Source organism: Peromyscus eremicus, chromosome 8a (genome assembly GCF_949786415.1).
Source record: "Peromyscus eremicus chromosome 8a, PerEre_H2_v1, whole genome shotgun sequence".
Taxonomy (NCBI): domain Eukaryota; kingdom Metazoa; phylum Chordata; class Mammalia; order Rodentia; family Cricetidae; genus Peromyscus; species Peromyscus eremicus.
Genome location: NC_081423.1, coordinates 102,886,851 through 102,909,457, shown reverse-complemented (window position 1 = coordinate 102,909,457; position 22,607 = coordinate 102,886,851).

The following is a 22,607-nucleotide window of genomic DNA, read 5'->3' as shown; positions in this document are numbered from 1 at the left end:
TTCTATTATCGTGCAAAGACAAAAACAGAACCCTACCCCAACCCTTTTTTGTTAAATTTTTCTTACTACTTTTAGAGATGTCACATTGGTGGATGAGCTTTTACTTCTCCTCATCAAGGGGTTTCTCCTGTTCAAATTGAATTTTTATTAATTTTGTTGGTATCCATAGCTTTTCTTCCCCTGCAGAAACAAAAGCCAAACCCCTCCCACTGGTTTCCATTCTGAGGTCAACACATCTTGGAAATAAACTGGTTGATTTAGCTCAGGAGTTTTGTCTGTCATCCAATATCTCTCTGCACCTGTTGTTCCTTTCTCATCAGCATTGAGAAAATTCAAGGTTAATAAAACATTATGCAATCTATTTCTAGGAGTCATTGTTACCTGTTGCTGTTTATTGGCATATCCTTTAAAGTTTGATTGGATCTTTCTATGACTGCTTGGCCTGTGGGATTGTGTGGTGTACCTATAACATGCTTTATATTGTTTGTTTGTTTGTCTGTTTGTCTGTTTGTTTGTTTGTTTGAGACAGGGTTTCTCTGTGTAGTTTTGGTGCCTGTCCTGGATCTCGCTCTGTAGACCAAGCTAGCCTCGAACTCACAGAGATCTGCCTGGCTCTGCCTCTCAAGTGCTGGGATTAAAGGCGTGCACCCTCACCACCCGGCTGCTTTATATTGTAATAAGCAAAAAACTGTCTCATTTTATTGGAGACATATGCTGAGGTATTGTCTGTCTTAATTTGTACAGGTATTCCCATGATGGCTATAACTTCTAATAAGTGTGTAATCACAGAATTAGCCTTTTCAGAACTCATAGGAGTTGCCCACTGAAATCCTGAATAGCTGTCAATGGTGTGGTGTACATACTTTATTCTTCCAAATTCTGCAAAATGAAATGCATCCACCTGCCAAATTTCATTCTTTGTATACCTTTTGGATTGCTCCCTGCAGATAATGGAGTTTGGTTATAGAAGGAACAAGTAGGACATTTTTTTTTTACAATATCCTTGGCTTGTTGCCAAGTGATGGAGCAACCCTTCTTCAAACCTTTGCTGTTTACATGGCATTTCTTATGAAATTCTGAGGCTTCTAGCATGTTACCTATGAGTAACTGATCAATCTCATCATTACCTTGTGCTAGCAGTCCTGGCAGACCCGTATGGGATCTGATATGTATTATATATATAGGATGTTCCCTATTTCTGGTGATTTCCTGCAATTGTATGAATAATGAGGTTAAGTCTGTATTTTTTTTAAGATTTATTTATTTATTATGTATACAGTGTTCTGTTTGTATGCATGTCTGCACACCGGAAGAGGGCACCAGATCTCATTATAGGTGGTTGTGAGCCACCATGTGGTTGCTGGGAATTGAACTCAGAACCTCTGGAAGAGCAGTCAGTGCTCTTAACCTCTGAGCCATCTCTCCAGCCTGTTAATTCTGTATTATCAGAAATAAATTCAGCTGTTTCAATATGTACAACAACTCTCTCTGTGTATTGAGAGTCAGTGACTATATTGAGGGATTCTGTGAAGTCCATCAGTACCATAAGAACGGCATACAGTTCTGCTTTTTGTACAGAGTTGAATGGACTTTGAACCACTTTACTTAAGTCTTCTGATTTGTATCCTGCTTTTCTTGATTTATTTGCATCAGTATAGAATGTGAGGACTCCAGAAATTGACTTTTGTCGTACAATGTGAGGAAGGACCCATTCAGTCTTCTTTATGAATTTTATTCTTTTGCTTTTGGGATAACAGTTGTTAATGTATCCCAAAAAGTTACTGCAGGCTCTCTGCCGGTATCCATTATCTTTCCATAGTGAGGAAATTTCCTCATTAGTTAAAGGTACTACAATTTCTGCTGGGCCCATTTCTCTCAACTGGCAAAGTCTTAATTTTCCTTTTTGAATCAAATCATAGATCTTTTTTATATAAGTCTTTAACTTCTTACTTGGTTTACATGGTAGAAATATCCATTCCAATATAATATCTTCCCTCTACATCAAAATATCTGTGGGGGAATGTCTGGAGGGGAGTATGACCAGAATCCATTTAAGTTCTGGATTCACATGGTCCACATGGGCTTCTTGAATTGTCTTTTCTACTAGAGCTAATTCCTTCTCAGCTTTGGCTGATAATTCTCTAGGACTATTTAATTCTTTGTCCACTTTTAGAATATTAACCAAATTTTGTAGTCCATCTTTGGGTATTCTCATGATACCCAATAAATTGGAAATGCTTTCTAAAAATTTTTGAAAATCATTAAGAACCTGCAATTGATCTTTCCTTAGTTGTATCTTTTGGGGTCTAATTTTTTTGTAGCTCTATCTTATATCCTAAGTAATTATTAGAATCTCCTCTTTGTATTTTTTCAGGAGCAATTTACAGTCCCCATGGAGGCAAAACTTTTTTTTTTACTTCAAACATGCTTTCTAATGTGCCTAACTTTGGATCAGCTAATAAGATATCATCCATATAATGATACATTATGGATTGTGGGAAATTCACATGAATTATCTCCAATGGTGGTTGCACAAAATATTGGCACAGGGTAGGGCTGTTTAACATTCCCTGTGGGAGGACCTTCCATTGATATCTCTTGACTGGCTGGGAATTGTTATAATTAGGTACTGTGACAGCAAATTTTTCTCTATCATTTTCTTGTAAGAATATGGTAAAGAAACAGTATTTTAAGTCAATAACTATTACAGGCCATTCTTTGGGCAGCAGAGAGGGCAGGGGCATCCCAGTCTGTAGAGAGCCCATGGGCTGAATTACTTTATTAATAGCTCTCAGATTTGTCAGCATTCTCCAATTACCAGATGTTATTTAATAACAAATACAGGTGAATTCCAAGTGCTGGTAGATTCTCCAATGTGTTGAGCATTTAACTGCTCTTTAACCAGCTGTTCTAAAGCTTGTAGCTTCTCTTTTGTCAAAGGCCATTGTCCAACCCAGACAGGTTTATTAGTTAGTCATTTTAAAGGTAAGGCTGTTGGTACTTCTGAGAGTTCAACAGCAGTTGTGCTCTGTTTGTGTACAGCCTGAATGGTTGGTGGCTGTTTTTTTATAGCATGTTATAATATTATTCCTAGAAACACATCTGTATTTCTTTTCTGAGAGTGTAGGAATTTTAATCTGAGTATTCCATTGTTGTAACAGATCTTGGCCCCAAAGATTCACTGCTACATTTGCTACACATGGCTTCAGCCTTCCTCTCTGTCCTTCTGGCCCTATGCATTCAACCCATCTCAAATTTTATCTGAGATAGGATTCCGATCCCTAGAAATTGGACAACTACCTCTTGAAGAGGCCAATTCAGATGCCACGATTTGGGGGTAATTATAGTCACATCTGCACCCATGTCTATCAGGCCCTCCAGAAAAATGCCATTAATTCGAATTCTAATTTGAATTTGGTCTTTGTTCATTTGTGGAAGTCTGCCAAAAGATTCATTTTATTGTGTTCTTTGGATTTGTTTGTTTGTTTGTTTGTTTGTTTTGTGACAGGGTTTCTCTGTGTAGTTTTGGTGCCTGTCCTGGATCTCACTCTGTAGCCCAGACTGGCCTCAAACTCACAGAGATTGACCTGGCTCTGCCTCCCAAGTGCTGGGATTAAGGGCATGTGCCACCACTGCCTGGCTAGTTCTTTGGAAATTTTGATTCATCTATCAGAGCTGTTCTATTGTCCAGTGCAGTATCATTCTTTACATTAGGCATTGGTTTATTTAATTGTCCCTGAGAGGAATTTCCTCCATAGTGGCTAGAAATACTTGGACCACGTTCAATTTGGGGGCCTCTGAGGCATTTCCCACTGGTAAAGGGTAGCCTCGTATATCTATTATTGATTTGCACTCATTGGTCCAATGTCACCCTTTGCCACATCCTCTACATAACCCAGACGGTTGGGGTCTACTGTTTGGGCTATTTCTAGAAGGAGTATTACTTCTAGGAGCACCCCATGTACAGTTTTTACTTATATGACCTGCTGTACCACATTTAAAACATTTGATACCACGGGGCTTTCTTCCACCTCTGGGAATTGCCTCTCCTAACCAAGCCTCATTACTGTAGTTAAGAGACTCAACACTGTTAGATACTGAATCCATTCTTCCAAAGCAGCTGATGTGACCTTTAATGGTGTAAGTATTCTTTTGCATTCTGTATTAGCATTGTCAAATGCCAAGGACTCAGTTAATACTTGTCTTAATTCTTTATCTGACACAGTTTTTATTATAGCTGTGGTCAGCCTTTGTAAAAAATCAGTGAAAGGTTCTTGTAGTCCCTGAAATATCTTTGTGTATACCTCAGTTGGTTTTCCTGGTTCTAGAATTTTTTTCCCAAGCATTTAGAGCTGCTGTATGGCATAGGGATATTGTATGCTCAATATAAGAGGCTTGTACATTCCTATCACTGAAATGTCCCTCACCAAAAATCTGATCTTGGGAGATCTCAAAACTTCTGAATTTACCTTGTTGCTCTAATTTTCTTGCCTCTTCTCTCAACCAGCTTTTCCATTGTAACTGCTGGCTATATTCTAGAACAGCTGAAATTAACTGATTTCAGTCATCTGGAATGATTCTATGTGAGGTAGACCACGAATTTAACATCTGTCTTACGTATGTTGAGTGTATTAAATATGTGTCTATCACTTCTTTCATATTTTTAAAAAAAATCTCCCATTGAAATCGGTTGTAATGTATATTTTACGTAAGGCTCAGGGTGTCTGTCATCTGCTGCCCTCTCATAGATGATGACAGAATAAGCCATTGTATGAGAGCCATCTGGAGATGTTACAACCTGTATGGTCTTGCCCTTCTACTTACTAGGTCCCTTGTTATCTTTACTGAGAGTTTCTTCTAGGGCTTGCAAACAAGCACCTAGGGTCTGTTCTAGGGAGTGAACCTCCTCTCTTGCAAGGGATTCCAGATTTGTCATGGAATCATGCAACCTTTTATGTTCTTCTGAAACACATGATTCCATAGACCTTATTTTATCAGTTAATGATAATCTTTCTTCCTTATAAAGTGTCTGAGTAGTGACAACTTCACCCTGGAGAGTTATTGTTCTACCATTAAGTATTCATATTTATTATCAATAAAATCAAATTTGACTATACGTTTATTATTAATGGACTGAAGTTCTTGTATTAAGTTAGCAGATTCCAAACTAAAAGGCCTGTTTTGTAAATCTTTATTACTATCTTGTAAATCCTGGTTAGCAGATTCCAGAGAAAGAATCTTTTTATGTAAGCCTTTATTGCTAACTTTTAAACCCTGTATCAGTCCCAATAATGACTCATCTTTGTTATTATTATTAAACCAGTATTTGAATGCTGTGTAAATTATTATGGTAAATGCCAAAATGGTACAGGACAGATATGCCTTAGGAAGGTTGTATATTTCCAGGAAAATGTCATTCATCATACAGGCAAAAAAGTTGTTAAATTCTTTTTTGTTTCAAAGATTTATTTTTTATTATGTATACAATATTCTGCCTGCATATATGCCCACAGGCCAGAAGATGGCACCAGATCTTGTTATAGATAGTTGTGAGCCACCATGTGGTTGCTGGGAATTGAACTCAGGACCATCTGGAGAGCAGCTTTTTAAATTCTTGTGAAGTAATGTTTTCAGCCATATTATAAGAATTACTCAAAATTTGTTAGTCAGTTTCAAGGTGTAAAATTATCAAGTACTCTTACCTGAAAAAAACATTGGCTTGCTTATCTTACCATCCTTGCGGTGGTTTTTTTGGGGGGTGTAGTAGCAATTTTCAGCCAGCAGGTGGTGGTGTTGTAGCACTAAAGCAGGTCCTGTGCCCGTGTGGAGGAGCAGCAAGGTGGCCTAGGCAGGTCTTCCTGTGACTCCCTAGAGCTTCAGGGCCTGGCTTGGCTTTCGTGGCCTGCCTGGCCTTTCAGTGCCCTTCCCTCAGTGAAGTGGCGGGCGTGTGGGGTTGAGTGGCCTGAGCTCAGGGTGTGGGGAGCTCCAGGCAGCAAGGATGGCAGCCAGCAGCCGTGGCTCTGAGCCCCTCTCCGCACCTTTGCAAATGGTGAGGTGGTGGAAGCCGTAGGCTCAGGCAGGAGCCGGCGGGGTGGGGGGCGCCTCACTCATGGCTGCTTTTCGCTGGTCTGGGGGTTAAGCTTGCTGGGGTAACTGGGTCCATACTCAGCTTCTCCCTTGAGTGGGGAATGGAACTAGACTCTCCTCAGAAGTGCTCCCTGGCTATACGGAACTTGACAGGAGGGTGCACGTGCCCAAGAACCGGGGAGGAGGAAGGAAATGAAGGGAAGGAGCAGTACTGGGTGGTTATGGGCTGATCAGATAAGTGCTTGGCCCCAGGAGGGGCGGGAATTTTAAAAGAGATAGGGAAGAAGAGAGTGGGAAGAGTGGGAAGTGTGAGAAGTGTGCCACAGAAGCCACAGAGGAGGCACTTGGAGTTTGCCCCACATTGGGTGCCAGATATTGGGGGATTTATTAAGACAACTCCATGTAGTTAAAAAGGATGTTTATTTTGGGGTAACTCACAACCAGTAAAGGGATTGGTTACAGGATCCAGGAGAGGTGAGGTGCAGGCCAGTGGTGTTTTCTGGAGAACTCTGCTCGGTCTACCATCTAGCATCCAGGATCACCAGGAACCAAGAGACCTGGAACATCTGGATCTCAGGTCTAAAGGGCTCCCATCTTGGCCTTGCCCCAGGGGCAGGTTATAGGTAGGTGCAGGAGTTACCAAAAGCCTCTCTAGGGGCAGTACTTCCAGGTCAAAACTGGAACAGCTACCCACTACACTACTGCTTCTGTGAATCTCCTCAAATCTAACATTTGCACAGTAGTCTAATCAGCTCATACCCAGTCATGGGGATATATCATTTGGGAGTTCCTGTAAGGTTACTCAATAAATTAAGGTTGGCTGTTTGAAAGCCTTAGGCTGTTTCTCTGTAACCTTATAATGCAATGTTGAGGTTGGTTCTCCTTTAAATTCCTTTGTCTGGGTCTGAATATCTCTATGATCTGTTTTAATTAGTTTTTCTAAAACTGTTATCTTGGCACTCATATTAAGCAACTTTTTAAATAATAAAACAGAAATGATCAAATAATATTTATAATTGACTTCACATCTGTCCCATCAACATTATCCTCTCATTTAATTGCTCCATTTTCAGACCATCAATTGTATTATCAAACAGAGACCAAACTCCCTCCATTGTAAAAATGTTTCCCATTTTTTTAATGTGGGAAAAAAGCATTCTTTTAACTAATTCCTCCCTTTAAGAAATCCCAATCGACTCTCCAAATCTGCTGACAATGAGATTCAGATGATGGTGTGGCAGCAGCCTGAGGAGGGGGCCAAGGAAGGCCAAAACCCACCAGGAGAGGGGAGAAGCCGAAGCGCCAGCAGTCTGCATGGGGGGACATGGGAAAGCAGCTAATTCCAGCATGTTTGGAGCCTGCGCCTGGGGAGTTTGCTGCAGAGAGGCTGCAACAAAACATTACCAGCAGGGCAGGGAATCCCGGCTCAGGTAGGGTGCAGATTCCAGCCATGTGTAGCTCTGGCCTGAGCCTGTGGCTTTTTTTGTGAATTCATGTGCCAAAAATTGGATGTTAGGTGTAACATGAATTGCTAAACGGTCTTCTAATAAAAAACCCACATCCAGATATTGGAGTAAATGCTGAAAGATCAGAGAGACAAAGGAACAAGCCACTGCCATGTCTCACCTCACCAACTCCATGAATCCTGTGACTGAAATCCTCTGAGTCTTCACCTGAAAGGCTCCAGCCGAAAAAGCCTCCACTTCCTGTCTCCTCATGCCTTATATACCTGTCTCCACCCAGCCATATCATTTCCTGTCTCAACCTCCCTAGTGCTGGGATTAAAGGTGTGTGTGCCTCCCAAGTACTGGGATCAAAGTCATGAGATCCTAATTGTTTATATTAAAGGTGTGTGCCAGCACTGCCTGGCCTCTATGGCTAACTTTGGCTGGCTTTGCCCTCCGATCTTCAGGCAAATTTTATTAGGGTACACAATATATGACCACATTAAACAGAAAGGGGTAATAAAGACCCCCAGAGATATATTGCATAATGCCTTATTAACTTTAATTTTTTAAATGCTAATGAGAAAGGAACAACAGCTGCAGAGAGACATTGGACAGTAGAAAAAAACTGCTGAATTAAATCAGCCTGTGCTGATCTCAAAATGGAAACCAGAATGTGTTATGTTGGGGAAGAAGTTTTGCATTTGATAAAGATTAGATTCAAACAGGAGAGACCTCTTTATTAGGAGAGGTAATAGTTAATCAACTAGGGCTGGAGAGATGGCTCAGAGGTTAAGAGCACTGACTGCTCTTCCAGAGGTCCTGAGTTCAATTCCCAGCAACCACATGGTGGCTCACAACCATCTGTAATGAGATCTGGTACCCTCTTCTGGCCTGCAGTCATACATGCTGTATACATAGTAAATAGTAAATAAATAAATCTTTAAAAAAAATAGTTAATCAACTATATAGCTATTCCATCTAAATTAATTTATAAGATGAACAAATGTCTTTCATTTGATTAGACATAATCTGCCAAAAAAGGGAAACTCCCCAAAGTCAGGGTTGGGGAAGGGTTTTGCTTTTGTCTTTCCAGGAGAATAAAAGGATCCAACTAAAGAATCTGAAGACCACTGGACAAATAAGATATATGAAGAAGGACAAATCATCTAGAGACAATGTCCCAAGAAAAAGTAAATTGGCCTAATGGTATAGCGAGCTTCCAACAGGATAATATTTTATAAGTCTTCCCAAATGTCTATCTATCTATCTATCTATCTATCTATCTATCTATCTATCTATTATGTAATCTGAAGTCAATTAAAATTTAAAGCTGGCTTCAGAGTTGGAGCATGGCTCTCTCCTTCTCTAAACCCAAGCATGCTTATTAGAGGAAAATCCAAAATCTCTGTCTCATGTCAGAAAAGTCACCTGATACGGAACAAAAGAAAACCAAAATTAAGAGACTATTCTATTGCCGCTAATCTCATAATCCTTTGGTTTTATTTTGACTCTTTAAAACTTTTCTTAAGGTATAAATATTATCTCAAAATTTATAATATATATATATATATTTATATATATATTTCTGTTGTAATGTTAATGGTCATATAGAATACTAACTAATTCTAAAATTAGGCTTCATCCAGCTTCCTGTATGTGATTTTGGGCTTGAGTCTGAAGCAGGTAATTAGAAATTAAACTTGTGAGGCCAGATGGTAATGGTGTGTGCCTTTGATCCCAGCAGTTGGGAGGCAGAAGCAGGCAGATCTCTGTGAGTTCAAGGCCAGCCTGGTCTATAGAGCAAGTTCCAGGTCAGTCAAAACTACAGAGAAACCCTGTTTCAAAAAACAAACAAACAACAAAAAAAGAAGAAGGAATAAAGATAAGAAATTAAGCATGTGTAGCCCAGATGTATTTAAGAAATTATAATCCTAAAACCTTTCCAAGATCTGCTGTATATGACTTTTAAAATGCTTAAGTTTTCTGCACTGAACCATGACCATCCCTAAGTGACCTTTGAAGTCCCCAAAAGTATGTTGGGCCCCCCAATGATGAACCTACCTGGATTGTGATAACACCACTAAGTTGACAAATACCACTCAAAGATCAGTGTTGGACTACAAAGTGCTCAGTACAATTTCAAGGCAGTTAACTAAGATGGTTCAGCCTCATAGACTACTCCAGCCAAGACTTCAGATAAGCCCTGCATTTTCTTATCACACAGAGACTGGGCAACAAATGACACAGCCAGTTCTTCCAAGACTTTCTCTTTATCTCAATTTTTTCAGGGTCTTCAAAGATGCAATCACTCCTACACAACAGGAAGTAATTTTAAGAACAAAATGCCCACATTCCCAAGAGGCAGAGTGGGTGGGTTTTGGTCATTTGATGGATGTTTGTCATTGTTTAGGGCGGTTGCTTACATATTGTTATTGGTCATGGTTAGAAAAGAAACTAAACAAAGGAGATTAGATTCTAGGATCTTGTTCTGAAAAGAAAAAGGGGGGATATAAGATTGATAGGATAAAAGGGTTGATTACTGAATCTATGTTCAAGCTAAAAAAGCAACTACTAATCTCATATATTTTACATTGGTATGGATTTTTGTATGTTGATACAAATCTAAATTTATTTTTGTTATACTATATATGTTTCTACTCTTGTTTAAGATATTTTTGTATATTGATACAAATTTAAGGTTATTTTTGTTATGCTGTATATATGTTTCTACTCTTAAGATATTTTTGTATATTGATACAAATTTAAGGTTATTTTTGTTATATTGTATTATATGTTTCAGTTTCTTATTTAAGGTATTGTACCTATGCAGCTCATTTAAAAATGTAATGCAAGATTCTAGTCCTTAAAAGCTATTTAGGATAATAAAGAAATACAAGTTAGTAGTTAGTCATCTATAACAAACTTATAATCAGGTATGTTTTCAAGGTCAAACAGACATATTTTAAATAGATAGATGGTCTTCAAACAATTTAGAGACCTACAGACTATGCCATTTAAAATGTTTTAAAAACACAAGGCTTTTCTGGGACTGGAGAGATGGTTCAGTGGTTAAGAGTACTGACTGCTCTTTCAAAGGACCTGGGGTTCAATTCCCAGCACCCACATGGCAGCTCGCAACTGTCTGTAACTCCAGTTCCAGGGGACTGGACACTCATGGCAAAACACCAATGCACTTAAAATATAAATAAATAAATAAATAAATAAATAAATAAATAAATAAATAAATAAATGGACTGACATAGGCTTTTCATGACAGTGAGACATATCTTCTCCTGGCAGTACCAATTTACTTCAAAAGAACCTTCATATGGAATTTGCTTTCATTTGTGGCAAAGTTAACAACAGGTCAAAGAAACTGCCCTTGCTTCAACTGCTGATAGAATGCTGTCCAAATTGGACAAGCAGGGTGTGAAAGAAGGTAACTGCCAAACTTTGCCAAGATAAGGTATGCTGTGGATATCGCTATATGTAAATAAACTCTGATTGACCAATAGCCAGACAGGAAGTATAGGCGGGACTAACAGAGAAGAGAATTGAGGGAACAGGAAGGGAAGAGGGAGACTGCCTGGAGCCGTCGCCAGAAGAAGGAAGATGAAAGGTACCAGTAAGCCATGAGCCATGTGGCAAAGTAAAGATTAATAGAAATGGGCTAAATATAAGAGTAAGAGCTAGACAGTGACAGGCCTGAGCTAATGGCCAAGCAATTTAAATAATGTAAGAGTTTGTGTGTTTATTTTATAAGTGGGCTCTGGGACTGGCGGGACTCGGTGGCGGGAGCTAGAGAGAAATTCTCCAGCTACATAAGGTAGGTAGAACAGTCCTTCAAGATCCCTGCTACACAGAGAAGTATGTCAGGTATTCTAGCCCTGTAGGCTGAAGATGGATGCCCCAATGCAGAGGAACCTTGGAGTGACTATCCAGGCTGTAGCTTGAATCCTAATTGGTCTTAATAATAAAAACCCAGAGTCAGATATCAGGGTAAAAGCTGAAAGATCAGAGAAGCAGAGCAGCAGCCACTGAGAGACTTGACTCTAGGAATCCTCAGACCAAAAGGGCCAAGCTCCAGTCTCCACCCTGCCCTATTACATCCTCTTTCCACCCAGGCATATCACTTCCTGCTTCCTCCTTGCAAGTTCTGGGATTCAAGGTGTGTGCCTCCCAAATACTGGGATCAAATGTATGAGATCACAAATGCTGGGATTAAAGGTATGTGCCACCATCACCTGGCCTCTATGGTTAATTAATAGCTAGCTCCACACTCTGATCTCCAGGAAAACTTTATTTGTTAGAGCACAAACAAAGTATCACCACACAGGCAGCCAGATGTCTCTGTTGCTTCTTAGTGTTGGAAATTTCTTGCTCTGGACTTTCTGATTACTTAGGTAATATTTTATCCTTCTCAGGTCTCTGATGGGGCTGAGGACTAGATAGTTGTAGTTACAGTTTTCCTTAGTTTTGAAAGAAAGTAAGTCAGGTACAAAACTTTGGACTCACCAAGGTGGGATAGATAATGGAGTGTTTTCTTTAAATTTACCAATACTGATGGACTAGACATTGTGAATATATTTCTTACTTGATAATTGTTCTTTTTTATTTAAAATATTTTCTTTTTTTAGAAAATAATTTATTTAACTTTATTGTACGTGCATTGGTATAAGTGTCAGATCTCTAGGAACTGGAGTTACAGACAGTTGTGAACTGTCATGTGGGTGCTAGGAATTGAACCCAGGTCCTCTGGCAGAGCAGTCAGTGTTCTTAACCACTGAGCCATCTCTCCAGCTTGATAATTGTTCTTATTGTATATAGTTTTACTATATTGGAGTTAAAAAATCCTTCCTTTTTATTTAGACAAAAAGGGGGAAATGTTGTGGGAGAATTGTTTATACTGCCACTCCATGGTGCCAATAAAGACACCTTGAATCAAGGATGGAGTCAGCAATTGGTTGACCAGGATTAGCCATAGAGTTGTTGGATAACAGAGGAAGTCAGAGAGAGAGGCACAGTAAGAGAGAAGGTGAGGCTGAAGGGGACTTCTGGGGCTATTGGATTGGGAAAATGTGGAGAGTAGTAGGGTCAGATGATCATCCCTCTGCTGCTTCTTGGATTTATCAGGTTTTTAATCTCAATTTCTGACTCCTAAGTTTTTATTAATACTAACACAATTTAGGTAAATGATATACTTATCACTGAACAATACCCAAGCTGCTAAAATTTTATTATTAACAAATGTCTACAAAGAAATTTCCTTGATAAGGTTTTATCAAGGTGAATTAAGCCCAACTTTCAGAGAAAGACATAACTTGCACTGTACACTAATTTCACTAAAGCTAAGAGTCCTCTCCAGGTGATTATATACAGAATGGAAGTCAGATATTTTTCTGTTCATTTACATCTTTCTCCTTTAAGCACCTTACTGTCCACTGTGACCATGTGACACCTGGCAACCATGCCTTTGGCCAAAACATCCTATTATGCAGCCTTGCAGGGGAAAACAAGCCTGGACTCTCTGACCTTAAGTCAATATGGAATGTAGCTTGAGTTTTCCTGCCTGGCCCACAGTCAGGACAAATCTCTCTCACCTGCCAGTCCCACAGCCACTCAGACCCGACCAAGTAAACACAGAGACCTAGACCTGCAGTCACCCTGGATTCCAGGAGCAACAGGACTGATAAACATCTAAAACAAGGGACAGAAATACCCCTAAACATTGGTGAGCTGACAGACTACCCCAAAAGAGAGCAATTATTTGAGGGTGAGCCTGCACCTCAGAGTCTGAAGTCATTCAATGAGAGTTAATGCTTCCAATTGCCTTGCAGAACCAGAATTCATATACGATCAACCAGACCACAGCTTGGCCAGATCCCATAAAGTGCAGGCCTGTGGGGCCCACAGAGACTCCAGCTTGTGGTTTATTTCCATTGCTGTGGGATGTTCTGCATGGCAAATGTGTTGCTAATTAGTAAATAAATAAAACACTGATTGGCCATTGGCTAGGCAGGAAGTGTAGGCGGGACAAGGAGGAGAATAAAGCTGGGAAGTGGAAGTGTCAGAGAGACACTGCCAGCCGCCACGATGACAAACAGCATGTGAAGATGCCGGTAAGCCACGAGCCACGTGGCAAGGTATAAATTTATAGAAATGGATTAATTTAAGCTGTAAGAACAGTTAGCAAGAAGCCTGCCACGGCCATACAGTTTGTAAGCAATATAAGTCTCTGTGTTTACTTGGTCGGGTCTGAGTGGCTGTGGGACTGGCAGGTGAGAGAGATTTGTCCTGACTGTGGGCCAGGCAGGAAAACTCAAGCTACATTCCATATTGACTTAAGGTCAGAGAGTCCAGGCTTGTTTTCCCCCTGCAAGGCTGCATAATAGGATGTTTTGGCCAAAGGCATGGTTGCCAGGTGTCTTATACTTCAAGGCCTATTTACAGGATGCTTTGCCATAGGTGTGGTTACCAAATGTCTTGAGTACAAAGGAGGTGTTTACACTTGACTGTACTTTGTACCTTGAACTGTGATGTCCTTGAAAGGGGGAGGTCTTTTTGCCCCCCTTGCTTTGGGTATATAAAGGCTGTGAGTAATAAATTAAGTGTCTGAGGTATTGACCCACAGCTCTCCTGAAACTATCCTATATCTCTGCCTTTTTCTTCATCTACATCTATATTTCATAGCCATCTGTAATCAGAAATTTCTCCAGTCCTGCCTTGCCCAGCAGTCCAGACAATTCTCTCCTACCTGCGGTCCTACAGCTGCTTATAAAATAATTACTCAGAGGCTGATATTAATTACAAACTGTATGGCCTATTGCTTCAGCTTCTTGCTAGCTAGCTCTTTCATCTTAAATGAACACATTCCTATTAATCTATATGTTGCCACATGGCTGTGGCGTTACCAATTTGCTGGCATCTTGTTGCTCCTTTGGTGGCAGCTGGTGTCTCTCCTCACACTTTTATTCCTCTCCCACCTGCTTTAAATAAAAATAAACATTCATAAACAATATTTTGGGAATTTGAGTGTAGGTTCCCATACTACTTCCTGCTGATTGGGGGTGCTAACAATCTTATGGGGAGCCTGAGAAAATTAAGAATTATAATTAGCCGGGCGGTGGTGGCGCACGCCTTTAATCCCAGCACTCGGGAGGCAGAGCCAGGCGGATCTCTGTGAGTTCGAGGCCAGCCTGGGCTACCAAGTGAGTTCCAGGAAAGGCGCAAAGCTACACAGAGAAACCCTGTCTCGAAAAACCAAAAAAAAAAAAAAAAAAAAAAAAAAGAATTATAATTAAATCTTTGCTGTAGTAGTCTGTGAGTCTGGATCGTCCCAGCCAGTTGCCTTGAAGCTGCTTTGGATGCTGGATCATCTGGGCCATGGTTGTCATCGAAGACCTTTCAGGGGACCTTGGTTGATCAAACCATATTAGCCTGGAAGCAATCCACAGATTATCATCTTCTGTGGAAACAAAAGTAGAACCTCTTTTCCAAAGCAACATATCCTTAGACATAAACTTGGAAGTCAAGATACCTTTAAAAAATAAATTATATATATATATATATATATATATATATGTTTTATATATATATACACACATATATATATGTTTAACTCAGCAGCCTTTACAATTAAATGACTCTCTCCAGTTAAAAATCCCAAAGACAACACAATCTAGACTCCCTGTGTAATTCCATCTTTACATGGCTAAACTTTTATATTATTTTTTTATTGTCTCTTTAAAGACTTTATTTTTTAAAACTATTTCTTTATATAACTGCCTATACTCCTTTTCTTCTCTCTTCTAAGCCTACATACATTTTTACATACATTGTAAACCATTGAGAGTTTTATTCCATCTGAATCTGTCTTATTGTGAATCTATAATACTTCTCTGGCCAAGAGAGAGTTTAAACTGTTAAGCACACAGTGACTTTGGCTGTTGACTCCGCCCCCCTCAGCTTCCCAACAGGGCAGAGGTACATTGGTCATGCTCACCACCAGCTCTGGGAAGCAGTGGGTCTATACGTCCATCCAGCAGCATGTAGCCCAGAAACTCTTTTTTATCTGTACTAGCAAAAGGTAAATCCACCATGCAGTGTGCTTCAAGGCTTGGAGACGCCTCTGTGTACCACGGCGGAAATCCGCCATATCGTAGCTCAAGCCCACATGCCTTGGAGTCTCTGTATCATGGCTTGCTATCATTTCCCAATTCCACACTCCCCCCAGTGTGGAACTGTTCAGCAGATCAAGCAGGACTCTCACAGGCCCCTGCACACTGTGATACAGCAATCTACTTTGAGAAGCTACTTTGGTGCCTTTTAACTTGTACTTATCATATCATATCACTTATCATTCTGAGCCTTGTGGTTAATGCTTGACAGGTGATAGTACCTACAAAGTCATCTTTGCATCTACATTTAAACTCAAAATGGAGTCACCCAGGGCAAGGCACAGTCTGAAGCCACTGTTTCATACAATATGTAATAACTGAGAGCAAAAGTCAGCCATTCTTAGGAGGCAGCCCATTGGAGGAGCAAGATGTCTAGAAGGGTCTGGTGAGGTCTGAGAGGGTAGAACCACTTCGTGGTGGAGTAGTTTCTAGAAACCCTGAGACTCTGCCTGGTTGGTGGGAAGGGCTGCTCCTCTGGGTCAGTTGTAGGAACTCTGTTAGGAAGCGAGTAGGGGCTGACGGCATAGTGACCTAGTCTGCAGTGGAGAGAGTCCCCTCAACGTGGGGACCCAGCAGCATGGCCTCAGCTCTGGTTCACAGGTGCCCACAAGTTGGGGTCCCCCTCTCCATCCCACCCTGAAGACGCGAAGGTCCAAGGGCTGAAGCTTTAGTTTCCCTGGGGACAGGGTCAGGAGTGGGGACTTCTCTGGGGCAGGAAATTTCAGGTCCTTCTTCTCTGTCCTGGCACCTGTCTGCCTCTCCAGCCCAACTTCTTCTTCTTCTTTTTAGATTTTATTTAGTCTTCTCTCATACCAGACATCCTGACTGTAGCTTTGCCTACTCACTGCTTAATCTAGAGACTATCTAGGCAGGTTTTCCCAGCTGTATCTCCTTACATAAGCCTCTCTGCCAGATCTTGCACTGCCCAACTCAAAAGAGCTTAGATTTTGGCAAGGTTCAAGTTTAGGAAGTTCTTTGTTCTTGTTCGTGAGTCCTTTTATAATCTAATTCTGTAATAAGAGGGAAGGGTACAAAAGCCAGCAAGACCATTAATGTCCAGGCAAAATAAGATACAAGCTTGGGTGGCCCTTGGTTGAGGGGGACCCTGCAGGTGTCATTTAGGGAAGAGAACCCTACGAAGAGGTAAGAATGAAAACCTGGTACAGATTGACGTCGTCAACCTGGATACAACTTTCAGAAGTCTAGTAACAGGCAGTTTAGTCCCAGTGTATTTAAGGCCAGCATAATTTGTAAAAGTTTCCTGGTGTAATACAATTCCCATTGCACAAGGAAGTGTAATACATTGAAACTCAACTCAGGGTATATGTCATTTCTTCCAAGATGTGTTCTGGAGATAGGTACATGTGTTAGCTCAAAGCTCTAGGGAAGAATCTGGGCTGGTCTCAATCATACAGATAGCGTAGAGGTCATTTGGGCTATTAGCCACCTCTGATCCTGGTTGTGGGGCCTTGACATGGCCTGACCCAACAGATGACAGATCACCCGGCAGTCAACCACTTCCAACTCTCAGCTTTCTGGATCAAAGAACAGGTTTCTCATCTTTCCCATTGGAAAGACAAGCAATCCTGTGTGCTTAACATTCCTGGTTTCTCTGTGAGCACAAGGACCTTCCTGCTATGCTCCCAACACTCGGTGTCCATCCCAGGACAGGGGCCCTTGTCCTGCCTCTGCCTGGCCCAGGTGCACATCTGCCTTAGCTAAGAACAGGGGACCACCCACACACCAGGGAACCTTGGGAGATGAGGGGACCACAGGTGACCAGAAATCAGAAGTTGACTGAAGGCCCATCCTTGAATTTGTATTTTCTTTTTCTGTTTTTTGTTTTGTTGTTGTTGTTGTTTTTAAGGGATTGTTGTTGCTTTGAGACAGGTCTCACTATGCAACCCTGGATGGCCTGGAACTCACCTTAAAGACTGGGCTTCAAACTCAGACATCTGCCCTACCTCTGTCTTCTGAGTACCATACTCAGCTCTGATTTTATATTTCCAACACACACACACACACACACACACACACACACACACACACACACACACACCACGATTCAGCTTGGTGAGTAAAGGGAACCCAAGATTCTGCTCCTTGTGTGGGTTGACCCTCCTACAGTATGTCACATCTAGGACAAGTCTGGATACTGGCTGGGACCCCTATCCCATCCCACATTGTCCTTTTCAAGACCCTGAGCTCTGCTGCAGGAACCTTAGCTTGTCCCAGTGGGTGCCTGGAGGCTCCCTCCCTTTCTCAAGTCCTCTTGTCCCTAATTCTGAAGGGCAGCTCCAATCCAGCTTGACCTAAACTTGGCTGATGCAATTCCTTGTGAAACCAGACTCCAGTTTCAAGTTGTTTTGTCAAGGGCTCTCTCAATGTCTTGAGAACAGGAAAAATCAAATAAAACTTCCCCCTACAGAGCCCCAAAGAAGGGTTTTTCTTTTCTTTTTTTTTTTTGATCCAAAGAAGGAATTTGAGGAGGAGGCTCAGAAGCTTCTCGAAGGCTTTAGTCCAGTTCCAGCTCATTTATGTGTTCAGGAGGGGTCATACCTGTACATACACATCACACCCAGAAATTCCACTGACCCTGTGTGTGTGTGTGTGTGTGTGTGTGTGTGTGTGTGTGTGTCTCCTGAGACACAGAATCTGACTGCTTGTTTGCCCACCTGCTGGGCTACCTGAGGCACACCACTACCCCACTGCTTTGCCCTTCTGATAGCTCTTCCTTGGTTTACATGTGCACACACAGGGGTGCCCAGTGAAGAGCCTCTCTCCAGAGTGGCTCCAGACTTGTCAGGGCACATCCCACCCTCCACAGAAGCCTCATCTGTGGGAGCCAAGATAGGACACTGTGCCTGTTAGCTCAGTGATGAATGAACTTGTAGGAGTTATACAGCCTACAGCCAGTCTGAGCCAGTTCTGACCGCCCAGACCCGCTCCCCTTACAGGGGCACATCCAGTCACCCAACGGCTAGCACTCTGGGTGGAAGGACAATAGGATGCAAGACCACAAAGTCAGCAAAGAGTGCAATCAGTAAACCGCCAAAGACTATATGCAGTCCAGATCCGCTGGGGCTACATAGCAGGACTCTTGTCTTTTTGTCTTGTTTTGTTGTTTTTGTTTTTGTTTTTGGGGGGTGTTTGTTTGTTTTCGAGACAGGGCTTCTTTGTGTAGTTTTGGTGCCTGTCCTGGAACTCACTCTGTAGCCCAGGCTAGCCTTGAACTCACAGAGATCTGCCTGGCTCTGTCTCCCGAGTGCTGGGAGCCACCACCGCCCAGCCCAAGACTCTGTCTTAACCCTCAACCCAAAGACCCAAAGCAAGAGGACTGTGCTGTGAATAGCCTGTAAGGTCCTACCACATGCTTCTGATCATCTATCTGCCACCAACATGCCCAGATTGGTGGCTCCAGCACAGACACATTATAGGTGTAACTGTCTTATTAAATAAGAAACACAGAGCCAGTGCAAAGATGAAAGCCCAAGAGGTCAGAGCAATAGCTAAAAACTAAAAACCTTACCCTTCACTGCCGTTTGTACTCCTCAGCAAGATACCTACTTCCTGTGTGTTTGTCTTTTTTATAGACTTTCTATTCTGCCTTCTCATTGGTTGTAAACCCAACCACATGAGCTCCTCGTCACTGCCTGTCTGTACAGACCTCCAGGTCTTCTATGGTTGGTATTGAGATTAAAGGCGTGTGTCTCCATGCTGACTGTATCCCTGAACACACAGAGATCCGCCTAGCTCTGTCTCCCAAGAGCCTGGATTAAAGGTGTGCACCACCACCGCCCAGTTTCTGCTATGGCTTGCTATTAGCTCTGACCCCCTGGCAACTTTATTTATTAACATACAAATAAAATCACATTTCAGTACAAATAAAATATCACCATAACACATGACTTCCCTCTTTAGATATTCAGAAGATAGGGAGATGGATCTTCGCAGATGATAGGATTATCACAAAATAATGTCAGTGACCACAGTTGAAGCTGCCATTGTGAACACCATTTCTTGAGAAAGCCTCCTAAGTCATCACAGTAAAAAACACCTGCTATTAACTGTGGTCCTGCTTGAAAACTCTTCCCTCTGAGCCTGGTAGGAAGGATTACCAGTAGAAGTTGTTCTCAGTGACAGAGCCAGCTGCCTACACTTTCTTCCTCGGCAGCAGTGCTGACTGAACCTTAATGCCCATCATTATATAGGACCCCATGCAGGTTTTTTGCCATGATGAGGTCATGCTCACTGGTGTGACATAAGCTGCTAGCCTCAGGAAAATGTGGTGGAATTCAGCTACTATCACAAAATGTACCACTTGGGAAGGTCAGGGGCTTTTCCTAAGTCTTGGTGATATTTTAGCTTTTGTATATATATTAGCTGATTCCTACAATGAATTTCTGTATGCTGTGTATGCTTCCAAGAACTCATAACAGTGTATTTTATCTGAAATACCTATCAAGCGTCTAAGGCCAAACGATCTCCTAAATTAAGGTATATTAGCTCAGACTCTCCTTTCTTATACAGCCTTAGTGCTATTTATACTAACATTATAGACTCCTAACATTTACCTAGCCACCCCTAGGAATGTAGTTTGAGCACATAAATTTGCTTTTTGATATATTGACCGATCTTAGCTGTCAGTTGACCTCCTCCTTTACCACTCCCTTTTTTGGTTGTAAAAGAAAGCCTGACAGTCACTGCCTGAGGAAAACTCTCATCTGCCTTTATGACTCTGTAAGAATTCAAGCCTGGTGACTTTGCTTTAGCTAGACCACTGCTATTGCATGGGTATATAACTGTAAACCTCATGACTTAGGGAGGATTTTGACTGGGGAACTAGATGGAGAACTAGAAGAATGAGATGGAAGATGAGGAAGAGCCAGATGGGGAAGAACAAGATGAGAAAGACCAAGATGGGGCAGAACTAAGATGAGAGAATTAAGATAGAACATAGAGGGGACAACAGATAAAGGTAGAGAGAAATCAGGCAAGAAAGGAGCTAGGCACGAGAACAGAACTGAAGCTGTGTAGATAGGATTTTATCTCAGAGGAATAAAGTAGGCAGACTAAGAGCTCAGTGTACTTAGATTCTTTTCGCTAAAATAATTCTCACCGTTAGTAGCTTCTCTTCTGGGTCCCTGGGAAGAATATTATTAAGGTTGGCCCTTAATAATATTCAGTAGACGTAATAGCTCTCCTCACTCTACTATTAAGACACACACACACACACACACACACACACACACACACACACACACCCGCAAAAAAAAAGCCAGGTGGTGGTGGCACAAGCCATTAATCCCAGCACTTGGGAAGCAGAGGCAGGCAGATCTCTGTGAGTTTGAGGGCAGCCTGGTCTACAGAGTGAGTTCCAGGACAGTTAGGGTTGTTACACAGAGAAACCCTGTCTCAAACAAACAAACAAACAAAAAAAACAAAACAAAAACAACAACCAAAAAAAAAAAAAAAAGACACGTTTTCCAAGGTTGGTGAGATGGTGCTGTGACTCCTGGGTTTGCCCACATCTTTCACTTGGGCCGTGGAGGCAGGATGTACAATCATCTGTTAGAAACATACTGATGGATTTATGTTACCAGATCCTCAGAATATTTCTCCTACAAGATGAAAGCTGTCTGTCATTTATGAAAGAATTGTATGCTGGACGGCTTTTGTCAACTTGTCACAAACCTAGATGTATCCTGGAAGATGGAATTTAAACAAAAGACTTTAATGTATATTTGCCTGCATGTATATCTGTGCACTACATGTGTGCCTGGTACCAGTGAAAGGCAGAAGAGGATATCAGATCCCCTGGAACTGGAGTCACAAACAGTTATGACCCATGTGGGTGCTGGGAACTAAACCCAGGTCCTCTACTGAGCCATCTCTTTGGCACCTAAAAAATAAATCTTAATTGAGAGAATGACTTCATCAGACTGGCCTGTAGGCAAATCTGTGGGGTGTTGTCTCGCTTAATTATTGATGTAGGAGGGCCTAGTCCATAGCGAGCAGTGTTGTCGCTGGGCAGGTGGTCCTGAGTTGTATACACAAGCAGGTTGTGGTGGTACACACCTTTAATCTTAGTTGAGAGACAGAGGCAGGTGGATCTCTGTGAGTTCTAGGCCATCCTGGTCTATACAGTGAATTCCAGGACAGCTTAAGCTACATGGAGGGACCCTGTGGTGGTATTATGTTCCCCAAAATATTGTGCACCCTAATAAACTTATCTGGGGTCAGAGACAGAACAGCCATAATATTAAACATGAGGATAGGCAGTGGTAGCACATGCCTTTAATCCTAGCATTCCAGAGGCAGAAATCCATGTGTTCAAGGATACAGCCAAGCATGGTGACTCACGCCTTTAATCCCAGAAAGCAAGCCTTTAATCCCAGGGAGTGATGGTAGAAAGCAGAAAGGTATATAAGGCATGAGGGCCAGAAACTAGAAGCATTTGGCTGGTTAAGCTTTTAGGTTTTGAGCAGCACAGTTCAGCTGAGAGCCATTCGGATATGAGGACACAGAGGCTTCCAGTCTGAGGAAACAAGATCAGCTGAGAAGTTGGCCAGGTGAGGTTAGCTGTGGCTTGTTCTGCTTCTCTGATCTTCTAGAGTTCACCCCAATAACTGGCCTCAGGTTTGATTTGATTAATAAGTACCTTCTAAGATTCCTGATACAGGACCCTGTCTCAAACAAGCAAAAAAAAACAAACAATAAACAAAAGCAAGCAGGTTGAGCAAGCCATGAGGAGTAAGCCAGTAAGCAATGTTCCTCCATGGCTTCTGCTTTGATTTCTGCCTCCAGTTCCTGCCCTGACTTCCCTTTATGATGGACTACAGCTGATGAAATAAACCCTTTCCTCCCCAAGTTACTTCTGGTCAGTGTTCATCAC